Here is a 13,326-nt window from a genome sequence, read left to right as displayed (position 1 = left end):
GCGATATGTTATCCAATATGGTCGACATGCCAAACCAGCACTGCTCAAAGGCCATATCACACACAGCTCAAGTGAGAGACATGAAAACTTAATTGTATCTGAACAGGAGGCATCAACGATAGCCGTAGTGAGAATATTATGTCTATCCTACTAACATGAGAATATTATGTCTTTAAGTCTCACAATAACCATATGTCTAGAGGCAAGGTTTTAAATAGCGTTCGCTACACCAGCTATTGCGTCCACTATTGCGATAGCGCACCTCTAACGCTATGTCTTTTGCGTTGCGTTTGTATATAGCGGCTTTGGTATAATGCGTCCGCTATTGCTATTAATCATTTTCTGCCACGCGAGTGACTTTAATATCAATAATGAACTTACCAAACATATTCCCACTGGATTTCTCCAACTACAATTTGTTTATGTATTCAAATGATATATAAATGTTGGGACGGTAGATAGGTTCATATTTGGACGTGGGAAAACAGTCCCTGATTAAGAGTAGTAAAAAGGAGAAACATGAATAGTATTATGGAATTATATGGCATTGAATTGCACGATGACGATCTGTGTCAAGACTCGGTGTATTTTAAACAGCAATACAATTAAACACAGAATTCCCAAGCCTTATATATTTAGCACAGGCGCATGCATTGGCTAATATCTAACTTACATAATTTAGATGTTATGCGAGTGCTACAATGCGACAACAAAAATAAATTCAATATTATTTTGCCAAGTGGCGAAATACTATTGGAGAAAAGATTACCAAATATAACTGTTAGGACTGAATGTAAGGGAACCGTGTCTTCCCTCCCATCTCTGACGAAATGTTGGCCCCTTCTAAGGACAAGGGTAAAATAGAACATCAAGGTCCAGGACGGACACCATCTCTCTCACCTGAAAATTTCACATGGCAACCATAAACACCAAGATTTTCCAAACAAGGAAAATGACAAGTACAAAATGCAGATGCACTAAACTAATAGGACATTCACCTTTCGACAAAATGGACAGCTCAAAGTTTTAGCCGCAAAGAAAAACAGAAGCAGAGGGACTGTTATTTTTTTCATAGGAAAGTTGTGAATCCCAACTGAAAGAAAGCACGTACCCTTCAAACTCGTATACCTCAATAGGTGTTTTTGGTCGACGACACTGATCTATCTTTGAGGTCTCCTTCACCTTTAGACCTTAAATAAGAAACAAAAGTATTTGTGTGTACAACTCCTTTAAACTGAAACGTAATATGCACTGAACAAGTACAAATGGAGAATTAGAGAAATTCACCTAGAAATTCCAGAGAATATTGGTCTGAGGGTATTTTGCCAGCGGAGACTAGTGATACCGAGTATCTGCACATCACAGGGATGTAGAAATGAGAGGCCGACCACAAGATATAAGTACAGCTCAATGTGAGACGTAAGATTCAAAATGTACATGAATTTCCAATTCGCACTTCTGCGCGTGACTTGCCGTGCTAATGTCATTGCTAATTACAGTTGGAGGAGGATTGGATTTGGAGGGGACGAACCCCAGGATGAAGGCGCATCTACTCAGGCTCCTGCTCGAAAATGGCCAGGCTCGTCAATGGAGGACGAGGACGAAGGTATGGCCGCAGTGAAGGAAAGGGGAGGGGAGCAGCACCTACGCGACAGTCGGCCCACCTCAGCCCGGAGACGACGACGTGCGGGCCGGAGACGAGGATCATGGACTCCGCCTCGGCATCCTGCGGCTCCGGTGCGGGGGTTTGGCGCGGGGTCAGGGCTAGCTAGGTTACGTAGAGGACCACCGGAGGCATGCCGGCGGTGAAGACGATGCCTCGCCCCAAAACCTAGCCGCGGGGGATGGATAGAGTGCGAGCGTTGGAGGCGGGGAGGGACGGATATAGATGGACGGATCGACGAGAGAAAATTGGATTTTTGCCACTTTCAATACGTGGTTTTTCAAAATTGCCACTTTCAACGTTGACTTTGCAAAATTGCCACTCTGTTCGTTGGCTTGTTGATTACCATACCACTTCTCTCCTTTTAGTGATTTCCTTTTATATTTGTAAGCACAAGAAAAGACCAAACTGCCCCTGACTGTATATACTCACATCTTATCTGTATGGCTTATTTGTATGAGCAGGGACGAACAAGCTGCAGAGTGCAGGCCGACCATGTCGCTGCCCGCCCGACGGACCGCCGTGGTCGCTCGCCCCGCCCGACCACCATAGTTGCCGCTCGCCCCGCCCGACCACCGCCGTCGCTACCTCCGCTCGACCGCCGTGGTCGCTCGCCCCGCCCGACCACCGTCGTTTGCCGCTCGCTCCACCCGACCACCGCCGTCGCTACCTCCGCTCCACCGCCGTCACCGCCCGCCAGTGTGCTCGCGTCGCTCGTCCTGGTCGCCTGACCACTCGACTGGGATGAGGGGCAGGAAGGAGCGCCCCAGGAGGATGAGGAGGTTCATCACGCGGCGTCCAGGCGATCAGCGGCGCAAGACGTCCAGCTGGCAGCACGCGGCGTCCAGGCGATCGGCGGCGCAAGACGGCGAGAAGAGTCGCTCGAGCGCGACGTCGAAGGACTCGTAGTATGGCAGTTAGCTATATTATTGGCAACCAGCGCAAGCCTTGCCGTTGTAGCGCTGATTCGTTGCCAGATGCAGTTGTAGCATTGATTCGTTGCCAGATGCAGTTGTAGCGTTGATTCGTTGCCAGGTACGTACATGTACATAACTAAGGGGCAAGTTGGTCTTTGCACTAGCCAATTAATGTAAAAAATAATTTAAATGGGGCTAATCGCATGCTAATCAAGGATGCAACAACTTAAGTGGCAATTGTGCGAATCAAATCTCTAGAATGGCAATTGTGCGAAGCCCAACGAATAAAGTGGCCAAAATCCAATTTTCTCGATCGACGATGCGGCACGAGGTGAGCTCCGCAGCTGGCTGCGCACAGGCCATGGCCGCCGGATCTCGCCGGAATAAGGTCTGCGGCGGCGGCGGCTAACCCTAGGGCGCAGGAGACCAGAGAGGAGATGTGGGTGTGAGGGAGAGTGGAATGGGAGGAGATAGGGTTTGGGTTGGCTGCAGGTGGGGTTTTCCTTTTCCATTTTCGTTTTTTCTTCTTTTTTGTGGATAGATGGCTGGATGGAGATGGATGTGGGATGGAGAGATGGATGGATGGATGGATGGACGCCACGTCACCGATCCGAATGACAACTAATACCACCAATGAGAATAGATCACATGTAATTTTATTTTCTTTTGTTTTTCTCTTAATTTTTCACATGAAAAATTAAAAAAAGATCTTTTATTCTACACAGAGGGTGCATATTGTAATGGCAAACAATGTTTTGAAAGGGATTATGACCTTCTTGATAGAGATGGTCAAAGTTTTCTAGGGTTTGGACCCTCTTAGACACCTCATGACCTTTTTGTAAATTTTAGTCCTAGATCAATGACCAATAAAATCGTCATCGTTATTTTTTGTCATAAATGAGCTTATTTCTTGTATTGGGGTCGGCGGCGGCGGTGGAGCGGGGGAGGGTGCGGGGGATCGTCGGCGACGGTGGAGGGGGGAGGGTGCGGGGGGTCGTCGTCGGTGGTGGAGCTGGGGAGGGTGCGGGGGGTCGTCGACGGCGGTGGAGCTGGCCGGGGAGGGTGCGGGGGGTCGTCGGCGGCGGTGGAGCGGGGGAGGGTGCGGGGGGTCTTCGACGGCGATGGAACGAGCCGGGGAGGGTGCGGGGGGTCGTCGACGACGGTGGAGCGGGGGAGGGTGCGGTGGGTGCTCGGCGGCGGTGGAGCGGGGGAGGATGCGGGGGGACACTATTGGGACACTATGATGCAAATGAGGTGAGGAGGAGGAGGCACGTGCACCCGAGACAAGCTTGGAGGAGGAGGTGGAGAGAATGAAAGTGGGGAAAGTGAGTGTAGTAGGTGGTTGTCCAAAATATCTAGCTATGATGCAAGAATATGAACCATGATCAATGAAAAAAGACAGAATTTGTTATGCTATTTCTCTGCGGTTGTAGTTGTAAGCCAGGTATTTCTACATGTTAGAACATGCTTGGATACAGAAAATTCGAAGAAAACTTGCATAAACCGGCCTACTTCTGCATAGGGAAAATGATTTTATATGATATATTGACATTACAAATATTAAATACGTAGAAAAATAAACATCATATGGCCCATACATATTTCTGTTAGAGATTAGCTTCTGGCACATTGCCCATAAATAGCAAAGATCAATCTGATGTAATTCAAAAGACGACCTGAAATAGATAAAAAAACATCATATTGTTTATAGGCAAGGAGAATTGTTTTTTAGCAGATTTCTCCATTTCTAGGTCTTCATGAAAGAGCCAGGAAAATGTGCAGGATAGGTGGAGCATAAGAGGTGTCAAAATATGGAGAAGCTGCTGCTGAAAGAGGTCTGCATTTGCACATGAGGAAGATGCTAGGGGACGATGAGGACTCACCGCATCCTTCAATCCTCTAGGTTCAGAACAATTGGACATACAACTCAAGTGAACTAGCAGCAAGGGAACACAAATTTTCACCTCATCATCTTCCACCTCCTGCCAATCCTCATCGTCCCGTCCTTCATCCTGCAAAATGGCAAAGCATTACTTGTAAAAAGTTCTTTCCATCTCCAGCACAAATGGGGTGCCCGAGATCCTATAGCCAAGAACTCTAAATCCCCACCAGTTGGGCACAAGAAACTTGCCAAGAACGGCATAAAGAACACCCAGACGCGCCAAATCTCACAAGACGAGCGAGATTTTGCAGAAAAGATCGCCGAGCAATCATCACCCAAGGTACTGGGAACTCACCGTATCCTTGTCGACGGGACGCGGCGAAGGTCCTGGCGGCTGAGGCGGGGGCGCCGAGGTGGGAGGCGCCGAAGCATCGAGAGATGGCTACAAGTAATGGAGCGGAGGGTGCGGTCGATGTTCTTGTGCGCGGTGCGGACGACGTGGGTGTGGAGCTGGATGGGGCGCATGGCAGCGTCGAGCGCGGAGAGGCGGCTGTCGAAGGGATTCCTGCAGCAGCGCTCCTCCTCCATGACCCTCCATCCCGCTGCCCGAGGACGGATGCTCCTCCTCCTCCTGGAGAGCTTGGGCCGAAGAGGCGGGGCGGATCTGGGGGACGGGATCCAGGGCTGCGCGCAGGCACAGCGGAGCGGGGGGGGGGGGGGTGTTGGGGGACGGGATCCGGGGCAGGCACTGCCGGTTAGCAATGGCGCACCCCGGAGCGGTGCGCCATTAGATTTTTTTGATAGCAATAGCGCATCCCCATGCAATGCGCCATTAGTAAATATTTTTTATATAGCAATGGCGCATTTCACAGAGGTGCGCCATTAGTACTCTTTTTTTTGGATAGCAATGGCGCACCCCAAAGAGGTGCGCCATTAGTAATATTACTTTTTTTGGATAGCAATGGCGCTCGGGGAGGAAGGAGGGGGTGGGTGGTGCGCTCGGCCGATTCTGTTCGGGGGAACCGAGCGAGGAGACAGGGGAGGGTGCGGGGGGTCGTCGGCGGTGGTGGAGCGGGGGAGGGTGCGGGGGGTCGTCGGCGGCGGTGGAGCAGGGGAGGGTGCGGGAGGTCGTCGGCGGCGGTGGAGCGGGGGAGGGTGCGGGGGGTCGGCGGCGGCGGCGGTGGAGCGGGGAAGGGAGCGGGGGGGTCGTCGGGGGGTGGTGGAGTGGGCCGGGGAGGGTGCGGGGGGTCGGCGGCGGCGGTGGAGCGAGGGAGGGTGCGGGGGGTCGTCGGCGGCGGTGGAGCGGGGGAGGGTGCGGGGGGTCTCGGCGGCGGTGGAGCGGGGGAGGGTGCGGGGGTGCTCGGCGGCGAGGGTGGTGGTGCGCCATTAGTAGTGTTGCAAAAAAAAATATAGTAGTGGCGCACCACCTACATATGCGCCATTAGTAACCCTGGTTACTAATGGCGCACCTCCTCTGGTGCGCCATTAGTAGTTCTGCAAAAAAAAAGTAGTGGCGCACCACCAAGAGATGTGCCATTAGTAACACTGGTTACTAATGGCGCACTAGCTGTGGTGCGCCATTAGTAGTTTGCAAAAAAAAAACAAAAAAAAAATTATAGTAGTGGCGCACTACTAACAGATGCGCCATTAGTAAGCAAGTTACTAATGGCGCACCAATGGTGCGCCATTAGTAGTTTTGCAAAAAAAAAAAAAAATATAGTAGTGGCGCACCGAGAGTGTGGTGCGCCATTATATCCACCACACCAATGGCACACCTCACATGGTGCGCCATTACTATATAGTAGTGGTGCACTGCTTGTGTGGTGCGCCATTAGTATCTATATCATCTATAGCCCTTTTTCTAGTAGTGGTACTGCCCTTACTTGGACAAGCATCCCACTTATGATTAACCCCTCTCGCAAGCATCCGCAACTACGAAAGAAGAATTAAGACAACGTCTAACCATAGGATTAAACTAGTGGATCCAAATTAGCCCCTTACGAAGCAATGCATAGACTGGGGTTTAAGCTTGTGTCACTCTAGCAACCCATCATCTAATTACTACTCCCCAATGCCTTCCTCTAGGCCCAAATATGGTGAAGTGTTATGTAGTCGACGTTCACATAACACCACTAGAGGAAAAGACAACATACAACATATCAAAATACCGAACGAATACCAAATTCACATGACTATTAATAGCAAGACTTATCCCATGTCCTCAGGAACAAAAGTAACTACTCACAAAGCATGGATATATTCATGACCAGAGAAGTAATGAATTTCATAATGGATCTGAACATATAATCTTCCACCAAGTAAACCAACTAGCATCAACTACAAAAAGTAATCAACACTACTAGCAACCTTACGTGTACCAATAGGCGTCGCGAGACGGCGATTGGTTACAAGAGATAGACTAGGGTTTGGATAGGACATGGTGCTGATGAAGATGTTGATGGAGATGACTCCCCTCCGACGAGAGGAGTGTTGGTGATGACGATGGCGATGATTTCCCCCTTCGGGAGGGAAGTTTCCCCGGCAGGATCGTCCTGCCGGAGCTCTAGATTGGTTCTGCTCAAGTTCCGCCACGTGGCGGCGGCGCCTCCTCAAAAAAGCTCCGCCGTGATTTTTTCCCGTACGAAACCCTTCATATAGCAGAAGAGGGGGTCGGTGGGCCACCAGGGTGCCCACAAGCCCTGTAGTCGCGGCCAGGGGGCAGGCCGCGGCTACCAGGCTTGTGGGCCCCTGGCAGCTCCCCTCTGGCACTTATTTCGCCCACTATTTTTTATATATTCCCAAAAAATTCCACGTTGATTTTGAGGGCATTTGGAGTTGCGCAGAATAGAGGACTCAGACTTGCTCCTTTTCCAGTCCAGAATTCCAGCTGCCGGTATTCTCCCTCTTCAAATAAACCTTGCAAAATAAGAGAGAAAAGGCATAAGTATGGTACCACAAAGTATAATAACAGTCCATAAAGCGATAAATATCAACATGAAAGCATGATGCAAAATGGACGTATCAACTCCCCCAAGCTTAGACGTCGTTTGTCCTCAAGCGAAAACCAAGATCCATATACATGTCCACATGTTTAGGGATGAAGGTGTCGATAAAACATAATACGAACATGAGGGCATCATGATCACACATAGAACAACAATACATCATAAAGATTCTTATGGGAAAGTAACAATTCCTTCACAAAGCAAAGTATGAATCAAAAACCTTACCGAGAAGTAGCCACCAATAGTCCATAGTCATTGAAGCAATTGCAATTTATCATAACATCAGAAAGAGTCAAATAAGAGCTTGTAAAGCAAATCTACGTACTCAATCATCTCTTTTGTTTTCCACAATTGTTACAACTCACGTGGTACTCATGGTATCAAAGTTTCAGTTGGACACATAGAAAGATAGGGGCTTATAATTTTGCCTCCCAACCATTTACCTGAAGGGTAAAGTCAACAATAATAAAGCATAAATACTCATCTCCAAGTTGATATATGAATATAGATCTTTCCCCAGCATATGACGTTCACCAAGATGAAGACAGAATAGGGAATTGGTGTTGATCACCGTGACTTTCACAAGGACAAAAGTAAAGGTACAAGATAGGCCCTTCGCAGAGGGAAGCAGAGGTTGTCATGCGCTTTTAAGGTTTGGATATACGACCTCTTAGTGTAAAGGAACGTCACTTTATATTGCCCCGTGTGATAAAGAACTTTATTATGCAGTCTGTCGCTTTTATGTCTTCCTCATCACAGGTTCGTACAAAGCTTATTTTCCACACACTAATAAATCATGCATACTTTAGATAGCAACTTTTTATTGCTTGCACCGATGACAACTTACTTGAAGGATCTTACGCAATCCATAGGTAGGTATGGTGGACTCTCATGGCAAAACTGGGTTGAAGGTTTATGGATGCACAAGTAGTATTTATACTTAGTACGAAAGTTTTGGCTAATATGAGGTGGAAGCAATCGTCACATGCTAAGGGATCTCTAGACATATAACATTGTTTGGAATCAAGCAAACATAATTCATTATGTTGTCTTCCTTGTCCAACATATACTTCTAAGCATGTAATAGTTTGGTGAGTGCTCACAATTGTAAAAAGTGTGTAAGATGATATATTTATATGTGAACCTCTCTTTCCTTATTACTTCTTATTAATTGCAACAATACTGGGGTCTATGTTGGTCTATTCTCAACAAGTTTCAATCATCATACTTGTTATATGTGAAGCTATCACTTTCCATAAGATCATCTCATGATCTTTCATGCTATCGTTGTTTTCATACTTTTGATAACGGCACAAAACAAAGCCCTTGACTAAGATACTCTTTATTATATAGCTCGCAAGCTCGAATACATCGGGGGAGACACAAGGCAAAAGACTCAAACTAAACGCTAAAGACTTATCCCACTAAGTGAAGAAATAAAAACTGAAAAGGAAAGAACTAAAACAAAGGTAAAAGCAAAAGACATAAAGGTGATACGATACGAGGGCAACTCCCCCAAGCTTGGCATAAGCCAAGGGAGTTGCCCATACCAATGCTTAGTTATCTTCCTTTGGTGGTGATGGTGGTGGAGTTGCAACATGAGTATGATCCTCCGTCTTCCAAGGCATAGGTGCTACATCATGGCAGGATGAACGAGTCACCGGAATCCTCAAATCTGCAGCCAACCGTATTGATTTAAATCTATACTCATACTCACAGTTTTGGTTCTGCAGGTCATAGATCTGGCCCTCGAGTTGATCAAACCTGTCATAGAGCCTGGAGAGGTGCTTTCCAATGTCATTGGCATCCATCTTGTGCTTGTTGGTGAACTCCGTGATTATCATGTGGTTGGCGTTGAGTCCACACTCCACCATCCCTTGGCACTTGAAGACTTGTTGCTCCATTGCTTCGAGCCTCGTCTCCATGCTTCCGGTATTCTTAGGCCCCTCAATATCATGGATGTGCAACATCCCCTCACACATCTCAATAGATTGAGGGTGTTGCAACACTTCCGTGAGGTAGGGATTGATGACCTTCTCGAAGATCTTGTCCTTAGGAGCTTTTGGGAAAGTCATGACGATCTAGATCTGCAACAGAAACAGGCTCAAAAGGAAAAACAGAGGAAAACTGTGCGATACGGAGATCAAAACCCTCGGGCATATATATAATGATTTTTTTCTGGACCACAAGGAGTGCTCCGCAAGAAAACGGAGTCCGGGAGGCACACGAGGTGCCCACAAGCCTTGTAGCCGCGGCCAGGGGGAGGTCGCGGCTACCAAGCTTGTGGCCTCCTCGTGCGCTCTCCGGACTGCTTTTTATTTTTCTATTTTTCCATAAATTCCAAAACGGAGAAAATTTCCTATTGGAAAAGTTTTGGAGTCCAATTACTTACCGAAGCACATACCTCTTCGTTTTCAGAGTCTGAAACAGGCTGATAAACATCCCTTATGTACTCCTCTGGAGTTATGATATTGATGATATTGGTCTCAACATTTATGGGAGTACCAGAGATATAATGCTTGATTCTTTGCCCATTTACCACTCTAGGAAAATTACCTTCCGTGTTATTGATTTTGATGGCACCGGAACGATATATTTCATCGACAACGTAGGGACCTTCCCATTTAGAGAGAAGCTTGCATGCGAAGAATCTTAAGCGAGAATTGTATAGCAGGACATAATCACCTACATTGAACTCACGTTTTTGTATTCTTTTATCGTGCCATCTCTTAACCTTTTCCTTGAACAACTTGGCATTCTCATATGCCTGGGCCCTCCATTCATCTAATGAGCTGATATCAAACTACCGCTTCTCACCGGCAAGTTTGAAATCGAAGTTGAGCTCTTTGATTTCCAATAAGCTTTGTGTTCTAGCTCAAGAGGTAAATGACAGGCCTTACCGTAAACCATTTTATACGGCGACATGCCCATGGGATTCTTATAAGCAGTCCTATAAGCCCATAGTGCATCGTCAAGTTTGCTAGACCAATTCTTTCGAGATCTATTGACAGTCTTTTGTAAGATCAATTTGATCTCCCTATTACTCAACTCCACTTGACCACTAGACTGAGGATGATAAGGATATGCAACTCTATGGTTGACATCATACTTAGCGAGCATCTTGCGCAAAACACCATGAATGAAGTGTGAACCGCCATCAGTCATCAGATATCTAGGGACTCCAAATCTTGGGAAAATGACTTCTTTAAGCATCTTAATAGAGGTGTGGTGATCAGCATTTCTAGTGGGGATAGCTTCTACCCACTTAGTGACGTAATCAACAGCAACTAAGATGTGAGTATACCCATTGGAACTCAGGAAGGGTCCCATGTAATCAAAGCCCCAGACATCAAATGGTTCAATGACAAGTGAATAGTTCATATGCATTTCCTGACGTTTACTGATGTTCCCTATTCTTTGGCATTCGTCACAAGACAAGACAAACTTACGGGCATCCTTGAAGTGAGTGGGCCAATAGAAACCTGATTGCAATACCTTATGAGCAGTTCTATCTCCAGCATGGTGTCCTCCGTAGGCCTCAGAATGACACTTCTGTAGGATCTGTCCCTGTTCATGTTCAGGCACACAACGTCTAATAACACCATCTACTCCTTCCTTATAAAGGCGAGAATCATCCCAAAAGTAGTGTCTCAAATCAAAGAAGAATTTCTTCTTTTGCTGGTAGGTGAAACTGGGTGGTATGTATTTGGCTACGATATAGTTTGCGTAATCAGCATACCACGGTGCACTATGTGAAGTACGGATGACATTCAATTGCTCATCAGGAAAGCTTTCATCAATAGGTCGTGGGTCATCAAGGACATTCTCTAGCCTACTCAAGTTATCTGCTACAGGGTTATCAGCACCCTTTTGGTCAACAACGTGCAAATCAAATTCCTGTAGCAGGAGAACCCATCTGATTAGCCTAGGTTTAGTGTCCTTCTTCTCCATAAGGTACTTAATAGCAGCATGATCAGAATGAATAATGACTTTTGAGTCAACTATATAAGATCTGAACTTTTCACATGCAAATGCGACCGCTAAAAATTCCTTCTCCGTAGTGGCATAGTTTCTTTGGGCACTTTCTAGAGTTTTACTAGCGTAGTGAATAACATTCAACTTCTTGTCAACTCTTTGTCCTAAAACAGCACCAACATCGTAATCACTAGCATCGCACATGATTTCAAAGGGCAAGTTCCAATCAGGTGGTTGAACAATAGGTGCAGTTATCAAGGCCTTCTTAAGTATTTCGAAAGCTTCCTCACAATCCTCATCAAAAACAAAAGGAACATCATTCTGCAAGAGGTTGGTAAGAGGCCTAGAAATCTTAGAGAAGTCCTTAACGAACCTTCTATAGAAACCAACATGACCTAGGAAACTTCGTATACCTCTGATATCTGTGGGGCAAGGCATTCTCTCAATTGCATCAACCTTAGCCTTATCAACTTCAATGCCTTTCTCAGAGATTTTGTGTCCTAAGAAGATGCCTTCATTAACCATAAAGTGGCACTTCTCCCAGTTCAAGACGAGGTTGGTATCTTTGCATCTCTGTAAGACTCGATCAAGGTTGCTGAGGCAATCGTCAAAGGAAGAACCATAAACGGAGAAATCATCCATGAAAACCTCAACAATCTTTTCACAAAAGTTAGAGAATATTGCCATCATACATCTTTGAAAGGTGGCAGGTGCATTGCATAAGCCAAAAGGCATACGTCTATAAGCAAAGGTACCGAAGGGGCAGGTGAAAGTGGTTTTGTCCTGATCAGATTGTGCAACAGGTATTTGTGAGAAACCTGAATAACCGTCTAGAAAGCAGAAGTGTGTGTGTTTATATAGCCTTTCTAGCATTTGGTCGATAAACGGCAAAGGATAATGGTCTTTCCTGGTTGCCTTGTTCAGTTTCCTGAAGTCTATCACCATCCTATAGCCAGTAATAATCCTTTGTGGGATTAGTTCATTCTTATCATTAGGAATGACGGTGATACCTCCCTTCTTAGGTACGCAATGTACTGGACTTACCCAATCACTATGAGCAACATGATAAATGATTCCTGCTTCCAGAAGCTTTAATATTTCTTTTCTCACGACCTCTTTCATCCTAGGATTTAATCTCCGTTGATGATCATCAACTGGCTTAGAATCAGGATCGGTTTTAATCTTGTGCTGACATAGAGTGGGACTAATACCCTTAAGATCATCCAGAGTATATCCAATAGCAGCAGGTGCTTCCTCAAAGATTTTAATAACTTCTTCTCTTCGTGATTCGAGAGGCGAGCACTAATAATAATAGGATATATCTCCTTCTCATCAAGATAGGCATACTTAAGTGTATATGGTAACTGTTTTAGCTCGAACACAGGATCACCCTTTGGTGGAGGAGGATCCCCAAGGAGTTCAACACGCAGATTATTCTTAATAATAGGAATTGTTCTAAAACAATTCTATCTATCTCATCTCTTTCATCCATATGCATATCATTTTCATGCTCAAGCAGATATTGCTCTAAAGGATCCGTAGGAGGTACGACAATAGAGGCAAGAGCAATGATTTCATCCCTACCAGATGACTCTTTTTCATGGGGTTGTCTTCCAAACTTGGAGAAGTTAAATTCATGAGACACACCCTCGAAACTAATAGTGACAGTCTGTTTAACGCAATCAATATGAGCATTGACAGTGTTGAGAAAGGGTCTACCAAATATGATGGGACAAAAGCTATCTTGTGCAGTAGCAAGGACGAGGAAATCAGTAGGATACTTCGTCTTACCACACAGGACTTCTACGTCTCTCACAATTCCCATAGGGCAGATAGTGTCTCTATTAGCTAGCGTAATAGTGACATCAATGGGTTCTAACTCAG

The sequence above is a fragment of the Hordeum vulgare genome, chromosome 3H (assembly GCF_904849725.1).
Source record: "Hordeum vulgare subsp. vulgare chromosome 3H, MorexV3_pseudomolecules_assembly, whole genome shotgun sequence".
Lineage (NCBI taxonomy): Eukaryota > Viridiplantae > Streptophyta > Magnoliopsida > Poales > Poaceae > Hordeum > Hordeum vulgare.
Note: the sequence above shows the minus strand (reverse complement) of the source record.